Source organism: Pelobates fuscus, chromosome 5, assembly GCF_036172605.1.
Source record: "Pelobates fuscus isolate aPelFus1 chromosome 5, aPelFus1.pri, whole genome shotgun sequence".
Taxonomy (NCBI): domain Eukaryota; kingdom Metazoa; phylum Chordata; class Amphibia; order Anura; family Pelobatidae; genus Pelobates; species Pelobates fuscus.
Window position 1 is genome coordinate 13509369 of NC_086321.1, and position 22984 is coordinate 13532352.

The following is a 22984-nucleotide window of genomic DNA, read 5'->3' on the forward strand; positions in this document are numbered from 1 at the left end:
GGGTTAGGCACAATAGGGGTGTCCAGGACTGTTGCTTCATTGACTGCACGGAGATCCTGAACCATTCTATACTTCTCTGGTTCACCTTTTGGAGTTTTCTTCTTCACAGGAAATAATGGGGTGTTGCATTTTGATTCACATTTCACAAGAGCACCCTTCTCCAAGAGTGCTTTGATTTGAATTGAAATAGCTGCAGCTTGAGCTGGTTTTAAAGGATATTGTGGTTTTCTTGGTAACTTTGCTCCTGGAATGAGCTTTACCACCACAGGTGGAACCTTTAGGTGACCTATGTCCTCTGGGCCTGAGGACCATAATTTTGCAGGTACCTTTGTCTTTAGTGCATCTGGAAAATTGGACCTCTGTTCCTTTGCTTCCCCACGGGGTTCTTCTAAATGCAGCATCAGAGGCAGGGAGCACAAGGCCGAGGTATCTGATTCAGATAGAGGAGTAGACAGTTCTACTTGTCCATCTGGAGTGAAGATGATAGATGCCTGCAGGCGTGAAAGGACATCAGCGCCTAACAGGTTAATTGGGCATGTGGAGGATACCACAAAACGAGCAAGCAAGCTAGGGTAGTTGCCAACTCGTAATGGGGTTTTTAAAGGACTGTGTCTTGGTTGGCCATCCACTCCAACACAAGAGACATCAATATTTGACAGAAATGATGGGTCTGGCAGGTCTTGTTCTCGTAGAACACTTCGGGCTGCACCTGTGTCAACAAGAAATGTAGTAGGTTGTCCTTCAATTGGTAGAGTCACAGTGGCAAGTGGCCACTTATCCCCTGAAGACACTGCCATTACAGGGGTTAATGACACAGGCTTACCAATTTCCTAATCATCAGGTTCCTCAACTATTGGAACTGTTTTTGAGGCCTTGGGGCTAGGGGCAGGCTTGGACACCTTTTTTGGTTCAGGGCAGTCATTTTTGAAATGTCCTTTGGCTTTGCAATTGAAACAATATCCATCCTCGGGTTTGGTGCCTTTAGGGACAGGTCCGGTGCGGGACACCATGAGAGGAGCTGAATTGGGCCTTCTAGGAGTCTGGGCAGATTCCAGACCCCTAGCAACTAGAAGTAAGGTATCCAGAGGGACTACCTTATATTCAGGGCGTGCAGCAATGATTCCCTTGCGTATGGAGTCTTTAACACCTTGGACAAATGCACCAGACAGCATTTGAGAATGGATCTTGTCTGTAAGATCAAATCCCAAATCTGTAAACAATTGAAACAGTCTTGCATGAAACCTTTCCACTGATTCTCCTTTGTCTTGCACAATATCAGTAAGGCCGGCAGCCTGATCTGCAAGTTTGTCCTTAGCCCATTCTTTTATTTGGTTACAAAAAGTTACTCCGGAGGGGTAATCAATGTCACTTATGAGCAGGTCTGTACTGAGGTGGCGGGCCATGCTGGGCCAATATGCACCCCCGGCTTTAATAGCACAAATGCTCAGTAAATCACGCCATGCTGCGGAATAAGTCTTTTGAATCTGAACTATCCCTCGGTAAAAAGGCATAGGTTGCTTTTCTGGGTCAGGGAGTGATTTCATCAGGGCACTAGCCTGAGTAGGATTAAAAGCTACATATTTAGGAGGGGCCCGATCCCCCCTGCCTGTATGTCCGAAAGGATCATCGAGGGAACGGCGGGGTGGGGGCCCCGTGGCATCCTGTGAGCTCTGGGATCCCTCTGAGTAATGGGGCCACTTGAGGTGTCAGAACCGGGGGGAAATGAGGGAATCCCAGAAGCTGGAGTGGCCAGTGGATTATAAGCTTGGGGTGAGTAATCACCGGGAAGTACCGGCATTAAGGGTGCTGGATGACTGGGGGCCGCCATATTGGAGGCGTGGAAGGAAGCTGCGTTAGGGTTAAGGGAAGAATTGGCGGCAATGTTGGATGTGGGCACATCCGGGGCAGACTGTGCCGGACTGGGCATGACCGGGGTCTGGGGAGTGGCTTGGGAAAGGAAGTAGGCTTGGTTTGAATAGGGCAGGGCCAAGGGGTAAGGGAAGGGGTAGGGCCAAGACAACTGGGTAGGGTTTTGGGCGGAACCTGGGGAGGGTGGGTTAGTTGGGCAGGGATTAGGGAAGGAGGTGGGACATCCGGGATACGGATAAGAAACTGAAGGGGTGGGAACCTGGGCTGTGGGCGGAGTGGGAAGGGGAGAGAGCGGAGAGGGATTAGCAGAGGCAGGTGTAGTAGGAGGAGCCGGAGCGGGTGTAGTAGGATTGACAATAGCAAGAGAGGAGGGGTTAGTAAACTGGGTGGATGCAGACGGGAGGGTAGGATTATTGACGGAGAGAGAGTGTAGAGAAGGAATGGCAGATGAAATGCTTGGATTAGGCAGAGAAGGTAGTGCAGGGATGGATGAGGATGATGGGAATGTTAGGGATGATGATGGGGAAAATAATGATCCATCAGAATTCAGGACCGGACAAACAGGGGAAATCACGGAATGGGTGTTGGGAGGATTGGGAGCGGGGAACATGGTCAGCTGGCTGTCACTTATTGCTGACTGAACCTTGGGGATGGACATCCCCTGGGCGCCATTTTGGGGCGCTGGCTGAGGGAATGCCCCAGCAACACAATTATTATGGTACACAAACAATTTTACACCTTTGTGATTTATTTCTTCCTCAACCCAACCTTCCTGCTGAATAGCCTTCGCTACTCTGTACCATGCTTCAGCAGTACGCAATAAATCATTATCTGTAAGTTTGCCTTTCTTCTCTGTCAGTAATCTACGCCAGCTTTCTGGCTGCAATCTACCACATGAAGGCACAGCAATTTTACACACTTTAGCAATCTTTTCAACTCCTTTAACCATTTCTTCACCCTCTCTATCTTCAACTAAATCACACGCTAGCCAGCCCTTACTGGGCTTACTCAATTCCTGTCCCATATCCCCCTATAAAAGGCGTCCCAGATATAGGGAAAGGAAAATGAAACAGAATGTCTACAATGCTCGACTGCCACTCAAGAAGGGTGGGTCCCCCTCAAGTGCGTCTTCCCAAAACGTAGACTAGTCACTGAATCCGCCTACCCGAGGTGGTAGTCACGGATTGGAGCGGGGTGAGAAGTGTGTGACCAATCACTTCTCTCACAAGAGAAATAGGAGTGGATAGTGTAAATCAGTGGTAGTCAACCTTTTTCTACCTACCGCCCACTAATGCATCTTTTTGGTTGAAAAAATTTCCTTACCGCCCACCAGTTTTCGCGCAAATGCAGAATATTTTTAAGAAAGGGGGGTGTTTTTTAAAAAAATAAATGTACGTACATTTATCTTTTTATTTCTACTTAATGCAGGTTTATAAGGTAAATTGAAATTACCTTTACTAGTGATTAATGAGATCCTTGAGGTTGATGCTGCGAGACTAAATATTTGATATCTGGTTCGATTTTCGTAAGGAACAAACAAAGGTCTCTTTCAGTGATATTCAGACGACTTCTCTGTTTGCGCATAATATGATTTCTCATTTGTGCGTCAGCTCATCTCCTCTCCCTCCTCAATTCCCCTCCCCACCTTTTATTCCCCTTTTTTTCTATTTTTTAACCGTCCTTATAGCAATGCCCAGTAGGAAGGCTGAGCTAGGTAGCCCACTTACTATAGTCCACTGTAACATACAGACACACACACAGGACACACACACAAAGACACAGACAGGCACACATACAAAGACACAGACAGGCACACATACACACACACACACGTATGTGTGCCTGTCTATGTCTTTGTATGTGTGTCCTGTGTGTGTGTGTCCTGTGTGTGTGTGTGTCTTGTGTGTGTGTCTTGTGTGTGTGTGTCTTGTGTGTGTGTGTCCTGTGTGTGTGTGTCCTGTGTGTGTGTGTCCTGTGTGTGTGTGTCTGTATGTGTGTGTCTGTATGTTATAGTGGACTATAGTAAGTGGGCTACCTAGCTCAGCCTTCCTACTGGGCATTGCTATAAGGATGGTTAAAAAATAGAAAAAAGGGGGAAAAAAGGTGGGGAGGGGAATTGAGGAGGGAGAGGAGATGAGCTGACGCACAAATGAGAAATCATATTATGCGCAAACAGAGAAGTCGTCTGAATATCACTGAAAGAGACCTTCTTTTGTTCCTTACGAAAATCGAACCAGATATCAAATATTTAGTCTCGCAGCATATACATACAAACTAACAGGCACACATACAAACAGACATGCACACACACATAAGACATACATAGACACACACACATGCAGACACACAAACAATGACACATACATACAAAGACAAGACACACATACATACAGACAGACACATACACACACAAGACACATACAGACACACATACGACACACACAAGACATACATACAGACACAGACAGGCACATATACAGACACACAAGACACACATACATACACACACAAAGACACAGACAGGCACACATACACACAAGACACATACATACAAACAGACACACAGACATGCACACACACATGCAGACATACATAGACACACACACATGCAGACACAAGACACACATACAATGACACATACATACAAAGACAAGACACACATACAGACACACACACACAAATATATACACAGACAGACACATACACACACACAAGACATACATACAAAGACACACACACACACACACACATATACACAGACAGACACACACACAAGACATACATACAAAGACAAGACACACATACATACAGAGACACACGCACACACACATATATACACAGACAGACACATACACACACACAAGACATACATACAAAGACACACACACATATACACAGACAGACACATACACACACACAAGACATACATACAAAGACACACACACATATACACAGACAGACACATACACACACAAGACATACATACAAAGACACATACAGACAGACACACACAAGACATACCTACAAAGACACACACACACACACACATTATATTTAAGTCACCCTCCTGTTTCCTACCTTTAAGGTGCAGGAGGGTGACTTTCCCTGGGGTCCAGTGGTGGCTCAGGTGGATGGGAGTCAGAGTTCCCACTCTGACTCCCTCCTCCTCCTTCCTCCCGCGCGGCTCTCAGTTTTAGCTGGGAGGAGTGACCGGGGAATCACTTCCTCCCAGCTCTGATGTCATCACAGGGGGCCCGGTCGCGCTGTTAAAGCGCCCAGCGCTGACCGGGCCCCCTTACAATCCGCATCCATCGGGTGGCCCTGACAGCATGGGCCACCCGATGGACACTTTGGAAGGCGGCCCCGGCGGTTTACCGGGCGGGCCGGAGCCGCAAATGGTCACGGCGGTACCCAGTCGCACGGGTACCGCCGGCTCGCACCCGCCCGATCAACCTGGAAATCCCTACCGCCCACCTGGAATCCTGAAACGCCCACTAGTGGGCGGTAGGGACCAGGTTGACGAACCATGGTGTAAATAATACAGGAAGTAGAGTAAAAGTAAAAGTAAGGTGAAATTTTAGAGACAGACACAGGAGTTTGAATGACTCCCAATTAAACAAAAACAACAATACAATTGAAATACAGTGCATGCATCACAGTTCAAATAAAATCAACAGTAATCCCTTTCCTTTACTCATGTGACCAAAGTCACCTCCCTCAATCTCGTAGTGTCCCCGCTCGGAGAATGACTTCCTCAAGTCTCACTACCAGCGGCCAAGGATAACAGCTAACACCGGTCCGAAATCCATATGCCTCCCTCGTTACAGCAGTCCACTAAGTGTGGCCACCACTATCCTCACCCTCGTAGCGCCCCTATGAACCCACTCATAAGTCTCACTACCCCGTGGTGATGGAGACAGCAATTCCTGCCCGAATCCACGCACCACAAATAACAATTGGAATGCCACCAGCCTCAGCGCTCGAAGCTGGAGGGTACCACCTCTCTGCAAGCAGAGCTATGTGCACAATGAGGCTAGCTAGGCTATCAAAGTGACACCAGAAGGACCCCCAGGAAGCTATGAGTCTACACAACCTCCACAGATCCAACACCCTCTTTTTCCCTACAGCCACAGCCACGAGGCTCCTAAAAGAGGTAAACAGGCAAAGAAGACCCCCAGGAAAACTTCCACAGGTCCACCCCCCTTTTTCCCTACAGCCACAGCCACGTGGCTCCTAAAAGGGGTAAACAGGCAACAGAGGACCCCCAGGCAAACACCACAGGTCCACCCCCCTTTATCCCAAAAGGGACACACAGTCAAACACTCCACCCGGGCACTTAAGCTAAACAAGCCAGTACAAACACTCCCAGGCAACAGATAGACTAAATGCAGGTAAACAGGTGGGTAACAACAAGACACCGGGCAAGATATTACCTGTCTTTGATGTCCTCCCGGTAGCAGTCACAGACACGTGGACGGGTCAATCAAAGGGGCTGGAACATACCGGATAAACTCTGCAGTAGTCTCTACCGTGTACAGGGAGGTGATCAATCTCCTTTCCTTCCCCCCGGATTCCTCCGTCCAACAGCGTCTTCCTTAGGACGGCTTACCGGCCAGAGGCCATAGCCCGGTGCCCCACGTTGGGCGCCAAATTGATGTAGATTAATTTAGAAATAAACAAATATGTTTAAAAATCTATCTGTTCCTGTCCAAATCTGAGATGATTAAATTGCGTATACGCAGAAGTAAATTCACACTGACACACGGAGTTCAGGTTAAAATAACTTCGAGAAAATGTAATGGCATCTGAAGAAAAGCGGGCTTGCAGACCCTTATAAGAGCGAAATTACATCATCATTGATTATTGAGATATCAGTACATAAACATCATTAATTGGATTAAATGTTAAGTGGCTATGTCAATGTCCACCCATCAATATTATTAATTGGCTCTAAAATTAAGTGGTTAGCTAGGTGTCCTCCCACCGGGAGGTGGTATTGTTCTGGACACGGGTGTGGACAGATGGCTCAAGCGCCATCTTGCCCAGCACGAGGCTTACTCGGTGGGAAGGGGGGCTTGAGCGTCATTTTGGGTAGTTAGTGATGTCAGACTCGTGGTCAGGTGCAGGGTTCTTTTATGAATAGAACATTTCATTAGGCCAGCTTCTCACGGCCTTGGCTATGGCCTTGGTTATACTTTGTTGCATGTTACAGGAAATTTCAATAATTCCGGGGTTAGTCATGTCTGTATATAGAAAATACAGTCTCTATTCATTACACTAAATGCTGTTAGGAAATTCTGTCATGTAATGTAATTTGAAATGGAGGATTCTGTCAGGTAATGTGGGTTAAAATGGAGTTAGTACAAAAATTCAACACAGGTTCAATACAGGTTTTTAATAATTCTACATCAGAGCCACCAAAATAAGGACGGCATAGAACGTCCTGCAGTCTTAAGGGGTTAATAACTATAATTATATATTACAGGGAATGAAGATTCAGTAACACTGATAGATACCCTGGAGATAAAATAATAATAATAACTATCAGTATAATATAACATGATAATAATAACTATCAGTATAATATTACATAATAATAAAATGTGTTTAGTAATTTCGAAACACTGGCCCATTGTAAAGAACGATGGCACACCGAATGCACGTTTACCAGATAAACCGAGAATACTTTATCGGGGGGAGGGAGGGGTACCGAATTTACGCACCAGCCTTACAAACAACTACACGAACACAAAAACTGTTAACGAACCCATGGGCTTTTACGGCTGTGGGGTATGTGGAGCGTGTAGGAATTAGGGAATTCACACACCCCAAAGACTCGAAAAAAAAGTTTTAAAATTAAAAACATTGGGGGCGTGGTTTGTGGCCGAACGAGCTGGACGTGTCCGGGTAAAGCTCTGCTGCGACCGCGGTGCCAACAGCCAACAAAAGCGGAGACAAATCCCTAAAAACATCTGAATTCGGTGGGGGAAGCAAGATGGATAAGAAAGCCTCGAGAAAACGAACGAAAAGAGTGACGGAAACAGGTGTTACGGTGACCGATATGTTCGCGGCCTCTCGAGCAGTGCGTTCAGGCACACAAGATGGCGGACGGGACAGTCATGGTGCGCCCCGTTCACCCTCGAGCCCAGCGAGCGGCGTGGCCATGGGTTCTTCGGACTCCGATACCGGCCAAATCCTGGCTAAATTGGCGGAAGTCCGTGAGTACCTGGCCACTGAGATTACCCGCAACACGGCAGAAGTGAAGGCCGAAATCCAGGCCTTGGGGGTGCGGACAGCAGCGCTCGAGCACCGGGTGGAATCCACGGTCGTGGCCCACAATGCTGCCGCCATCCAAATCAATCGTCTAACCTCCCAACTACTTACCGCAGAATCGGCAATTGATGACCTCGGTAATAGATCGCGACGAAATAACGTCCGCCTCCGAGGCTTACCGGAGCAAGAGGGGGAAGGGTCTCTAGGAGAAGTCGTACTGGGGATCTTTAAACCGCTGCTCCCCGACATCCCGGATCATCTGTGGCATATCGAACGGGCGCATAGGTGAATCCGGGCTAGGAGGACGGATGACCGGCGTCCCAGGGACGTGATAATTAAATTTCTTTCCTACCAAACGAAGGAGGCTCTGATGAAGTATGGCAGAGACCGCCCGATCGTTCACAAGGGGGTAAGCCTTGCTCTTTTCCAGGACCTCACCCCGCTGACCCTGCAGAGGCGGCGTGACTGGCGCCCGATTACGGAACTGTTGCAGCACCATTCCATAAGGTATGCCTGGGGGCACCCCTTTCGGCTGATGGCCTTTAACCCCTTAAGGTCACATGACATGTGTGACATGTCATGATTCCCTTTTATTCCAGAAGTTTGGTCCTTAAGGGGTTAAAGATGGCCGCACGAAGCTTCTCTTCCCGGATGGCGATCCGACAAAATTTCTTAGCGAATTTGGGATCCAAACTCCTGATGATTTTGCGGTTCCGGGGGCGTCGGCGGAGGTCCTCGCCGCTCTCCCCCGTGAGTGGTATGCGGCAGATGACTGAGGAGGGCGGATCTCCCGTTGAAATTCCAGGCTGGCTGGCTGTTGTACCGGCTGGTAAGGCCTCACGGGTGGGATAAAATTGTTTGGGAGGGTGGTGCTGGAGCCCCGCTTCCTATGTTTTCTTTTTTGGGGCCCAGTATGTCGGGATCCTCGATAAAGCTCCTGTGGGTCAGCGGGTTTCCGGTCTCGAGGGTGGGCTCGGCTCTCCTGGGGTGGGTTAGGGTTGCTTAATGTCCCTGGGCCTCACCTTGGCTCCCGCGCTAGCTTCCTTGGGCTGACCCTCATCCGCAGACTCCATAGACTGTTGGCTTGTTATGCCCCCATACCCTTTTGTTTATAATTTTATTGTTAGGCTCCTCGAGGTTGGGGACTCATGTTCGTTTTGATAGTGTTTGTGTTGGGGTGCGGGATCGGTAACAGGCGGCGGGCGGTGGGCGGCGGGCTGGGCTCCAGGCAGTCACCTGGCACCCTCGGAATGTAAATTGCAAATATATTTATACCGGGTACCGATTGTGTTGTATGCTCACTGTGTGGCGGTGGGGTGTTTCGCCGGGAGGGGTTGGGACCCGGGGCGGCGGGGGATCTTATGTGGGAAACTGTGCATGCTGTGTTCTCCTGTCCGTTCTGTAATACGGGGTCCAAGTCTACGCTTGCGGGGAAGAAAGCTGTTTATGCTCCTACCTCCCTGTCAGGGTACCTGTGGTCTCTACCTCCGAAAGAGGTAGAGACTTAGCAGTTCCTTCATCCGGACGGTCTGATGGCTTCCTTCCTCGCGGTCTATCCGGTCGTGCAAAGCCGGCCGCGTGGGAGTGACTGCCTTTTACAGCATCACGTCCGGAAGTCGTCAGGAGACTACCGGAACGACCTGTCAGTCAAATGCTGCAGGACCAATCAGGACGCCTCAGAGGCGTGGTTACTTTCCGGAACAGGGTATTTAACGGAGCTTCTCTCGTCAGCTCATTGCCCTGTCGTGGTTCTGGCTTGTTCTAGTCACTCAGTGCTTGTGTTCTGCTTATTCCCTTTGGTTTTGACCCGGCTTGCTTATTCTGCTCTGCTTACCTCTGTATCCTTGATTTGGCTTGTCTCTCGCTCTCCTGCCTTCTGTTACCCTCGACCTCGGCTTGTCTTTGACTATTCTCTCAGTACTACTTACGTTAGTCCGGCCATTCTAAGGTCCGGTATACGTATCTGGCTACTGTTTGTACTCTGCGTGTTGGATCCCTGTCCCGATCCTGACACTCCCCTACATAATAGCTTCCCAGCTGACGGTATTGTTGCAAAAAGGGTTTTATTGGGGGGCAGGCAGACCCCCAGTGGTTTTGGCCTTAGGCTTCTTAATAATGCTAGTGTCCCCCCCCCCCCCCCGTATGCTTGAGAATGCCCTCAGCGGCCACAAGACACTGTGCAACAGGGGATAATGGTTTAAACTGGACTGGTTGTATCCGTTTGTGCACTTAACATATGTAGCCAATCTTATTATTCATGCTATTATTCATGCTAATATTGACGTTTGACATGTTTAGCTCAGGTCATGTTATCGCGCTATGTGGCCCCTTGCATATTACCCGTGTATTTACTGGCTGTGCCCTCTTGCAACTGGGCCTGCTATGGTAGCCTTCCTCCTTGGCATCCTATGTTGCTTCCCCCTCTTTGTTGAGGCCTTGCAGTTTTACCATAAAGATGCCTCCCCCAATAGCTCGCTATCGTGAGCCGGGGGAGCGGGATGCAAGGCCCTCAGGATCCCATTCCCTGCGGCCCGTCCGACTTCCCCTGCCTTTATGGGGATTTTCGTGCCCCTTTATTCGATTTTTGTCTCTAATATAGGTTCGCTTGGCACCCCAGTGCTTTGCTTAGTTGGTCTATGTTTAGGCATTTCCGGCGCCCTTTTGGCGCTCTGGAGGAGCTTCAACATATACCCCGTCCTGTCCTGGCGATGGGTAAGACCAGGCAATTGTTCTTTATATTATTCTATTGTTCTCTTCTTCTTTTTCCCCTCTATTCTACCTTCCCCAGTCTTCCCCCTTCCTCTCTCCCCTTCCCTGCTCACATCCCTTTGGGAGGGGTTGTCGCTGTGCCTCATATGCTTTATATGGGTCGACCCCTGGCGGGTCTGCCTGTGGAGACGAGCTCGCCTTTTAGCCCACCGTAATGCCGTTGAAACTACTATCCTTGAATGTTAAGGGCCTTAATGCCCCAAGAAAAAGGCGCCTTATGTTTCGGGAACTTAAACGCATGAACCCGGACATAGCATTCCTGCAGGAGACACATGTGCCAGCACCAGCGAAGTTCACTTTGAGGGATCATACGTTCAGGACTGTATTTGAGGCGAGAGCCCTAAATAAAAAGAATGGAGTAGCTGTTCTTATCCACCATAGATGCTCTTTTCGATTAGGAAATGTGATAATGGATCCGGCTGGACGCTTTTTACTGCTTTCAGGGAGTCTGTATTCCCACACGATCCACTTTCTAAATATTTATGCCCCCAATGACCCTTCCGCTGCATTTTGGGACAATATGGCCCAAACTGTTAATGGTTTACCCCATGGCATGATTGTCGTAGGAGGGGATCTTAATGCTGCCCCGTGTCCAGCAGCAGAAGCGGGATACCAAGGTCACACAGTAGGGGGGGCCAAGATAAGCTGCTCCGCACATTTATTCAGCGCACGGGCCTATTGGACGTTTGGAGGGCCCACCATCCTGATGACCGTGACTTTACTTACTATTCTGCGCCCCACGGCACTTACTCCAGGATCGACCTGTTCCTGGTGAACTCTCATGCGGTGTCCAGGGTTTCGGACTCCGCGATTGGATCCATCACATGGTCGGACCATGCTGAAGTCACGTTGACAATGGACAACTTGTGTTCAGCGTCCCCATGGTCCTGGAAACTGAATACTTCATTGCTACAAGATCCGGTCGTAGTGGAGACAGTCCGCAAGGAACTATCGGAATACTTCGTTCGGAATACGGTGTCCGACGTCCGCCCGGCTACGGTATGGGCCGCTCATAAAGCGGTCATACGGGGCATACTTATCCGTGAAGCTACTTTAAAGAAGAAACGCAAAATGCAACTATTGTCATCCCTCCTAGAGGCTTTGGGAAAAGCTGAGGAGAAACATAAAGCTGCCCCGTCCGCCAGTATGCTGGTGGACGTGCAGAAACTACGCACATCAGTACGCGAGACACTTGTGGATGATACGGCTAGGGCAGTGGTATGGTCTAAGAGGACGTACTATGAAAAGTCCAATAAGATGGACACGTTGCTAGCTAGATCTCTTCACCAGAGACAGGGTCACTCCCATATCACACGGATTAAAGACGCCACAGGTACGTATCGCACAGACCCCACCGATATCGCGAAGGTTTTCACAGAGTATTACTCTAAATTATAAAACCACTCTGACGGCGGCGACAGCACTCAACAACATCACGAGATTGAGGAAACGAGAGTTTTCTTGAATCGCTTGGCTATGCCGAAGCTGGGGGACGGAGACATTGCTGTCCTGGGAGCGCGGATCACGGACGACGAAATAGACGCGGCAATTACGACGTTGAAAGGCAATAAAGCCCCAGGCCCGGATGGCTTTGAAGGCGGCTACTATAAAGTTTTTCGTGAAGAGCTTACACCTCATCTGGAGACGTTGTTCAACGATCTCATGGAGGGGGGAGTACCGGACAGGGACATGTCGCTGGCCGACGTGGTTCTCCTGCCAAAGCCGGGCAGGGACGATTCGTTTCCTGAGAACTTTCGCCCGATATATTTTATTTTTACTATCTAGCGGCCCAGCTCACACAAGTAGCACTCTGGCACTCCCCCCCGGAAGAAAGGAGGTGGGTTGACTTGGAGGCATGCCTCATGGGTCCGGATATCCCCCAGTTCTTCATGTGGGTCCCTCGGGAACACAGACCGACGACGCATATAGAATGTCCGGCTATAGCAAACTCGATGAAATTATGGGACACTATGTCACTTAAATATAGGTTGTCCTCCCAGGCATCTCCACTAACTCCCTTTTTGAGGAACAAGGCTTTTCCCCCAGGAATGGACGCTAGAGAATTCAAGGGGCTGGAGGGTACGGGCGTTCAACGCCTCTGCCACCTGTACGAAGGAGGATCACTCCTTCAGTTTGAGGACTTGAAGACCAGGGCTGCTCTACGCCCTTCTGACTTCTTTCGATTCCTCCAACTTAGGGATTACGCACAGACCCCGGCTAATAAAGCCTGCGCGCTGCGGCCGCCCACCTTCTTCGAAACCATGTGCCTAAAGGAGCAATTTCCAAGAGGCCTCATAACAACTTTATACGCGCATTTAAGCACATCCACGTCAGAATGGGGGGAACTTACTTACATAGCACAATGGGAGGCTGATCTAGGAGAGGAACTGGAGGGGGTGGATTGGCAGAAGATCTGGGAGGCTGCAGCTACATCCTCCATATGTGTCTCCATGCAGGAACAAGCTTATAAAACCATGTTCAGGTGGTACACCACCCCGGTGAAGATGTGTAGAATGCATAGGTTGTCTACGGACGTGTGCTGGAGAGGTTGCGGTCACAAAGGTACATATTTGCACATGTGGTGGGAGTGCCCTGAGGTCCAGGAATTTTGGAAACGGGTGGCGGACTTGCTGAAGGATATCTTCGGCAGGGAGATTAAGCTGGACCCATGGGTGTTCCTTCTGGCCAGACCTCTAGAGGAATGGACCAGAACTGAGCAGAAACTGGTACACAAAATTAACCTGGCAGCAAGGCGGGCCTTGGCTCAGGTCTGGCTTCAACCTTCCGCCCCCCCGCTCCAGGTAGTGCTACAGAAGATTAAAGATACATTCCTTATGGATAAACTCACAGCAAAGGTCAGGGGCACAATTGCCAAATGTAATAAAGTTTGGGCATCTTGGATGGACAGTGGTATGAGTGATTAGGGTACACGGGTCCTAGGCGCAGCCCTACAGACCCCTCCCTCTATGATTGGGTGCACGACGGATGTATACATGGTTTACCTCCCTTTAGAGGGCATATTGAGGTTCTCATTAGGCGGCATCCGGGATGCAGCAAGCTTTTTGGGGGCAGGGAAATTCGGGGCAATAAGGTTGGAGTTTTTGGCGCTACTTTGCGAACTGCAGGCGGAGGACACGCAACTACTATCCCCTCCCTTTACCTACCCTCCCTTCCTCCCTCCCCCTGGTTTTCCCTTCCTGGCTCTTCATCCTATAATCTTTCCTGTTCCCGCTTTTCTATGTCTTTTCTGTCTTTCCTTCCTTTCCTTTTCTCTCTCTATTTCTTCTGAATGGCTTCATATTCTTTTCCTCCGCAATCTTGGCTTAGACCTTGTCCTGTCTAGACAGGGACGCTACTACATGGAGCTTTTCTTGGAAATGTACGATGGCACCATTAGGCGTCCCAATAGGCGGGGCCGGACAAGGTTTTTTCTATAGCCCGAAGGATATGTGACTACATATGTATAATATTCAATGACGTGTATATCATATGCTATAGCCATTCTAGTTCTTTTTGAGTTTTATATATATGAAAATGGAGGGACACCACGCTCTCATATGCAAGCCTCGCTACCAACCTGCCAATGACATCGACGAAGCTGCAAGAGACTTATAATGTACCTTATACGATGTGCCTTATGTTTCTATTGATTCCTGCATATGTTCAGGTGGCGTTATTTGTATCGATATTTATTGTACATGTGGTGTTCAACCGTACCAAAAATAAAGAATTAAAAAAAAAAAAATTAAAAACATTATCACGTGCCATTCCAAAAAAATAATATATATGATTACCTGTCCATGCGGACTACTATATATTGGACGCACTATTCGTCCCTTACAAATAAGAATACAGGAGCACATTAGAAATGTGAGGAACATAGTCTATCTCTCCATTTTAAGAACTTCCACAACAGTGACCCCAGTAAAATAAAATTTTTAGGAATCCATAAAGTAACCCCCAATTGGAGGGGTGATGATTTAATCAAAAGGATGGGACCAGCAGAGATGTGCTGGATATTTAATTTGGACACCTTACACCCACGTGGTCTAAACAGCGATTTTGAACTCTGTCATTTTTTATAAAATATTTTTATATATATATATATATATATATACTCTTTATGGGTTTTATATGGCCATAATGGGTCTTTTTAAATATATTTTTTATCAAGTATGTCTGTCACATTGCAGTTTTAAAACGTAAACATTTTGGGTGCTAAAAAGTACATTAGTGCGGTGAATTTCATCTCTGAGAGTCAAATAGAAGCGTCAAATAGTGCGGTTATAGCGCAATTGTAAACATTTTTATTTTCTGGGTGCTAATCTGCTAAATAGTACATTTTGGCCCTGCACTTCATATCTGAGAGTCAAATAGAAGCATCAAATACTGGAGTTACAGCGCAGGTGTAAAAATGTGAATTGTTTTGGTGCTAAACTGCTAAATAGTAAATTTGGGGTGTGCTCTTCATATCTGAGAGTCAAATAGAACCGTCAAATAGTGCTGTGACATAGCAGTTTTAAACATTCAAATTTTTTGGCTGCTAAATAGTACATTTGCGGCCTGTGGTGCACTTCATATCTGAGAGTCAAATAGAACCGTCAAATATTGTGCTTACATTGCAGTTGTAAAAAGTCTAATTCTTTCGGTGCTAAAAAGTAAATTTGGTGCCTGCACTTCATATCTGAGAGTCAAATACAACCATCAAATAGTGCTGTGACATAGCATTTTTAAACATTCACATTTTTTGGCTGCTAAATAGTACATTTGCGTCCTGCGGTGCACTTCATATCTGAGAGTCAAATAGAACCATCAAACACTGTGCTTACAGCGCACTTTGAAAAATTAAAATTGTTTTGGGTGATAAAAAGTAAATTTGGGGTGTGCACTTCACATCGGAAAGTCAAATAGAACCGTCAAATACTGTGGTTACAGCTCAGTTTGACCAATTCAACATTTTTGGGGTGCTAAATAGTACATTTGCGGCCTGCACTTCATATCTGACAGTCAAATAGAACCGTCAAATACCAATATAACAATATTGTAATTCAGGGGCAATACCCTCACAAGTCAAACTGAGAGGACAGTTAATAAGGAAAACTGTTGCCTAGATACAATTCTAAAACAATTCCCATATGTCCTTTGCAGGGTTTACATGCTAGAAAAACACAGGTGCCAACTGCTGTGGCTTTCTGCAGTGTGCATACCGGCAAGGAGGGCAGGGTTGAGGAGTGGGTGGAAGATCATGTGGAGGATGATGAGGTCCTAGATCCCACATGAAATCAAGGTCATGCGAGTGACGTGTGCAGTTTGGAGGAAGAGGAGCTGGTCGCACAGAGGCACCAGCACAGCATAAGAGGGAGCAGGGTGCAAAAGTGGAGCAGCCGTCCCCTAGCGCTCGTCGGCATGTATTATCTTTAGAATTCCCACAGTTATCCAAGTAACAGATGGAGGGATAAAAGGAGCCATGACAGATTTAACGAGTCATTCGCAGTTTCGCAGTCTGGTGACCGGGACCCAGACACTGTCTGGGCGGCACTCGGATGACCGGGACCCAGTATGCCTGATGTTGAAGTTAGGAGTCACAGTGTGGAATGGATTAGCAGGGTTAGTGACGGACAGTTTTAAAAACCTGATGGCGTTATTGAACTAGAAGAAATGCACCGCAGGCCGCAAATGTTTCTTTTTTATATATGTCCCAATATTTTGGGGGCTATCCCAATTAAAAAAAATATATAGAGGGCGGAGCCAGCAGCCATACAGAACAGATGTGTGCCAGCAGAGCTCCGCATAAATCAGCCTGAAATAAGTGATTTAACAACCTGAAACACTCCAACCTCAGCCTCTATCTGGTCACAGCGAGATGGGGAAGAAGTCAAAACACCAGGGAACCCCGAGACCAACAGGGACACGAGACATCGGGGACCTTCTCCTCCGACCCGCACAGGCCTCAAACCACGCCGCGCCCCCCAAAAAAACATGGCGACGCGGCCTCGGCCTCCTCCGAGGACCAAGCAATGGATGAGTTCCCAAGCTCAGGGTGCTTACACCTCCCTTCCTCTGACGAGGATAGCAAGCTGCCCTCCACGAAGGGAGATATCAAAGCCTTGCTCCGCAACCTCCGCATAATGTTTGCTGCAGAAGTGGCCACACTGCGAGAAGAAATACATACAGTGGAGGGGCGCGTCAAAACAACAGAGGGAGATACGAAGGACCTCACCGCCCGATGTACACAACTAGAAGCCCAAAACACGGAGCCATGGTGTGACCAGCCGCCGAGACGCACTAGAAGACCGGCACAGAAGCAGAAACGTAAAAATCCGGGGTATCCCGGAGACTGTGGCCTCAGGTGACCTGACACACTACGTCGGGAGACTGCTCACCTCCGTGCTCTCACCACAACAAGCACACCTAGCTGAGATAGATGAGACCTACCACATCCCGAGAGCCGCCAAAGCACCAGCAGACACCACATGGGATGTCATCCTACAGCTACGAACACGGTCAGCCCAACTGACCCATATGGCAGCCGTGAGAAACAAAGCAAACTACCCATTTGAAAATGCCACCTTATCCTTTTATCAGGACTTGTCCAGGCCCACAATGATATGGAGAAGCCGACTCAAGCCACTGACAGGCACGCTCCACCAACACTCTATCCCATATCGATGGGCATTTCCCAGGTGCCTGGTTATCTCCCATGGGGGCGCCACAACCCGCCTGACAGACGCAGCGGAAATGGACTGCGCTGGGACTACTGACAAACCCGGAAAGCACCATCCAAGCCCCAAGACAACAACCCCCTCACTTCTGGGACATGGCCAAAGCATTCCAGCCATCCGGGGCCCCCACCTCGTCCTCCACCGCATTTAAAGCGCTGAGGGCCGGCCGCCACACGATGGGTACCTGAGATCCGGATAGAGGCATGGGAAACTAAGCCAAAAAGACTGCCCGACCATATTACCGCTGAGTTCATGGTTCTCATCTGTGACTTTACACTTTCAAACTTCAAATCTTTAATATTTCACTTCTATTTTCTAATTTTGACGTTGTTTACTTTTACGCTACCTAATATGATTACTCTGCAATGTACTATGGGATACAACACACACCAATAGAGGGGCGAAAACCATAAAGCAGCCCACTCAGAAATTAAGGCCTCACTAGCGCAAATATACACACAAATGTCTAAGCACACAGCCAAACGTGAGAACACATAAGCAGTGACAGACCGGCAGGCCAGCCTGCGCAGGATCTAGCCTTTCTACGCCTAAACACACTGTATATAGAACTATAACTACTACGCTCGCAATAAACCTCATAGTGCCCCTCGCATGCCCATAGGCTAGACAAGATAATACTCTAAATAGCTATGTGAGCTGCAGCCCCTGGGTTGAATGCCTTAGAGAAAAACGACGCAACACACATGTATACCTAGCACCTGCGAAGCGTAATACCTCATACACTAACATATACCCTATTAAAAAGCAAAACAAAGGTAAAGAAAGAAAAGGGGGTGCTCCACTACAACAGGGCATAACCCTACTTACACTAAAGCATGTACAAAAACACAAATCTCTTAACCAAAATAGCATGTACCATGACCGTTGGAACCGTCACATACCCTAATATTATAGACAGTTAGAAAAGCTTGTGTTTTATACAAAGTTCTGTTTCCCCACTGTCAACTTATTCTCTTAGTATACGATTATACTCGCATTCCACGCCAAACTTATAATGTCTGTAACTATTATCCTGAACAATTTTACTGTTATTAGGCATGTGCATAGGGAACATTTTCGGTTCGGTTCGGCATTCCGAAATTCAGGATTTTCGCAATTCGGGACTTCGGCACTTCAACACTTTGGAACTTTGGCAACTTTGGAACTTCAACACTTCGGCACTTCGACAATTCGGGAACTTCGGCACTTCGACACTTCGGCATTTCGGCACTTTGGCACTTCTATTGCCGCTTAGTAGATAACTCCCTAATTCCCACGGTATTAGGGAGTTATCTACCAAAAGGCTGAAAGACCTAAATTGGTCTTTCAGAGAAATTTACTAATACTGAGCGGCGTGTGGGGGCCCTAAATACTAATAGGGGGGGGGACCTAAGGTCCTCCCCCCTGGGCCCCACCCCTGAGCGGCGGGTGAGGACCCTAAATACCAATAGGGGGGACCTATTGTCCTCCCCCCCGCCCCCACCCTTGAGCGGTGGGTGGGGGCCCTAAAAAAAATGTGTCCCCCCCAGGTGACTAGGGGTCCCCAAATCCCTAGTCACCCCCTCCCCCCCAAAAGAAAATTATCCCCCTACCTACCCCCCTCACCCTAAAAATAATGAGGGGACAGCCACAGGCAGCTCACTGTTTAAACAGACTCCTGCAGATAAATGGATATGACAGCATTGACTGACAACTGCGCCAGTGTGTGTTTTAAGACTACACAATATGAAGTTTGGAGATTTGTCAGCAAAGGGTTTACACAGTCTGTTCCCAGATTTCCAGACATATACCTAAGAGGTGGTGGGATGAGACAGTAGTTAATTTAAATGTACTACTATAGAAACATTGGTCATGTCAAACTAACTTAATTGCATTCAATGAAGAAGTAATTAGAAGTATAGATCACGGCGTGCAGTGGATGTGATCTACTTGGAGTTTGCTAAGGCGTTCGATACGGTTCCACACAATACTAGTGTTCAAACTAAAAGAAATTGGTCTAGAGCAGGGGTAGGCAACCTTCGGCACTCCAGATGTTGTGGACTACATCTCCCATAATGCTGTTACAGCCATAATACTGGCAAAGCATCAAAACTGGAGTGCCGAAGATTGCCTATCCCGGGTCTAGAGGAAGAGAGTTATGTTATCACTAAACGAACATTATAGGGTCAGGAATACAAATGAAAAGTTGCATAATTTACTAATACTACATTATTAGTAAATTTGGCTGAAAAACCAATTTAGGTCTTTCTGCCTTTTAGTAGATAGCTCCCTAATACCGTGGGAATTAGGGAGTTATCTACTTATTCATTCCTGTCATTACACTGACTGGCCAAGTAACTTACATTTTATATGAATGTATGTTACTTGATTGTTGTAAGTGTTGCAAATGCTTACAGGTGAATCCTGGCTATGTTTGTATACTTTTTATTTAAAATTGTATACAATGTAACATTCTTCTTCTTTCACTGGATAAGTATATTAGTACTAAGGCAATACTGTGCTTCGAAACTTCGGCACTTTGACGCTTCGGAACTTCGGCACGTCGGAAATTCGGTAATTTCAGAACTTCAGGACCTCGGCAATTCGGACATTCGGAGGTACCCGATTGTCCGAATTGCCCGAAATTCGTCCGAATTCATATTCGGACCGAAACGAATTGCACATGTCTAACAACAAAAACAAAAATAAAGAATTAAAATATATATATATATATATATATATATATATATATATATATATAAAACAGTGTTGGCTACCTCCTCCTCCTCCACCGCTGCTTCCACCTACAGCGCCACGGTCACCGCCTCCTCAACCTATGGGTCACTTAGTATAAACTATGTACACAATAGCAGAGGCTTGTGAAGGCCATTTCTCCATGCATCAGGAGTTGAGCTCAGTTTAAACAATGAAAGAGAATACCCTGCACTCCAACCCTCTCTCAAATGGATACTTCTGGTGAACCTCCTGACAGCCATGCTTTAGATTTTGATTTATGTTCTTCCAAAGCTAAAATCAAATATTCCATCTAGTGCTATTTTATGGCTTAGCTGTATTTTTAATTTTTAGGTATTTTATGTTATTTTAAGAGTTTTCTCTATCCACCTTTGTTTGCAAGGCACTTGTCCTACTCTTACCCCAATTTTACTTCCTTTTGCAGCCCTTTAGCCCTTTCCAGGACTTATTTAGAGGCATTTTTGTGCCCAAAAGTTCGGGTCCCCATTGACTTCAATGGGGTTCGGGTTCAGGGTCAAGTTCGATCCCGAACCCGGACTTTTTTTCAAAGTTCAGCCGAACCTGCCGGACCCGAACATCCAGGTGTCCGCTCAACTCTATTCTACAGTTGTTAGTCTGTATGGGTAACATGGGCTGCCCACCTAGTATTGCAGATGGAGAAGCCCCCTGGGAGCAAGATAGAAGAAGAAGAGCGAAAAAGGTGGAGGTGGTGGGGTGGGGACAAGGCGCGGAAGGAGAGGGCAAGCGTAGAAGACTGTTTACAGTTTTGAGATCATCTAGGTGACCAAGCATGGGCAGACAGCCCTGCACACCAGATCGAAGCGATCCGAGCGGCCCCAGACACCTCCCCCTGCCACGGAAGTTAAATCTTTTAAAACTATGGATCCTCTGCCATCTGTCAATTAATTCTGCCGCTGGTGTAGAAGTCTATGTGTCGTGGATTGAGTGACAGGGGAGAGCAGTTCTTCTGATCTCCTTAGCAGTATTAATCCCCCACTGTCACTCTGCTCCCATGCCAATATGCTAACAATGAAGTCATTATGGCCGCGTCCTGGAGGTGGAGATCACACTACATTACCTTACAGAAGGGTAGGACTGCAAGGCAATTGTTACAATAGAGTAACACAAACAGGCCTCACAGAGTGGTGGTGCTTGAACAGTAGACAGTAGGTAAGTAAGTGTATAACATTATAAATATTTTTTTTGCTTTGTCAGTTGTTGTTATGGATCAAAAGAAGCATTTGATAATTTTGTATATCTGCCCCTGTCCAAATTGGTTATATGTTGCGTGCACACTTCCTAAAGTAATTCACACCAGACACAAGGTTTCAGGTTGATGAAGAACTCAGGAATGCTTTATTCTGGGGGCCGGCATGCCCTTATAAAGCAGAAATACATCATATGCATAATTATAGCTAACAGAGAAGAATACATTAATAATTGGTTAGGTGTTAAGTGATGCATTCAATGTACATCCTACTGGGTGTGATATTGCTATTATCATGAATTTCTCCCCCAGATTCCAGCGCCATCTTGTAATACGAGGTAGTCAGTCGATGGAGGGGGTGACTCCCAGGGGCCATTTTGAGTAGTCACTGAATAATACCTGATCATGATTACATAGAGTAAATAGGCATTTTACTAAACTATTATTTTGTCCACAACACTGTCACATGTAGTTAAACCTGGCACAGATTCACTTTAACCCCTTAAGGACCAAACTTCTGGAATAAAAGGGAATCATGACATGTCACACATGTCATGTGTCCTTAAGGGGTTAAATGGACACTATAGTCACCTGAACATCTTTAGCTTAATGAAGCAGTGTTGGTGTATAGAACATGCCCCTGCAGCCTCACTGCTCAATCCTCTGCCATTTAGGAGTTAAATCCCTTTGTTTATGAACCCTAGTCACACCTCCCTGCATGTGACTTGCACAGCCTTCCATAAACACTTCCTGTAAAGAGAGCCCTATTTAGGCTTTCTTTATTGCAAGTTCTGTTTAATTAAGATTTTCTTATCCCCTGCTATGTTAATAGCTTGCTAGACCCTGCAAGAGCCTCATGTATGTGATTAAAGTTCAATTTAGAGATTGAGATACAATTATTTAAGGTAAATTACATCTGTTTGAAAGTGAAACCAGTTTTGTTTTTTTTCATGCAGGCTCTGTCAATCATCGCCATGGGAGGTGTGGCCAGGGCTGCATAAACAGAAACAAAGTGATTTAACTCCTAAATGACAGTGAACTGAGCAGTGAAATTGCAGGGGAATGATCTATACACTAAAACTGCTTTATTTAGCTAAAGTAATTTAGGTGACTATAGTGTTCTTTTAAGTTACAGTACAGCACAATCGAGGTAGGTACCCCTTAACCCTCAGTGCACCTTAAACCTATAGCGTTAAAGGGACACTCCACAGCACAAATAAACATAGTAAAAATACATATATAAAAATCTCTGCTTAGTAGATAACCCCCGAATTAAACATACATTGATTTAATTATGCATTATTTTATTGTGGGTATATCCAGAAAACAGCTCACAAAAGCTGCAGATCTCTTGTCTGCAGCAATTGCAAGCCAGTGGATGTAACTAGGTTAATTGGTAAAAGTGACAAAT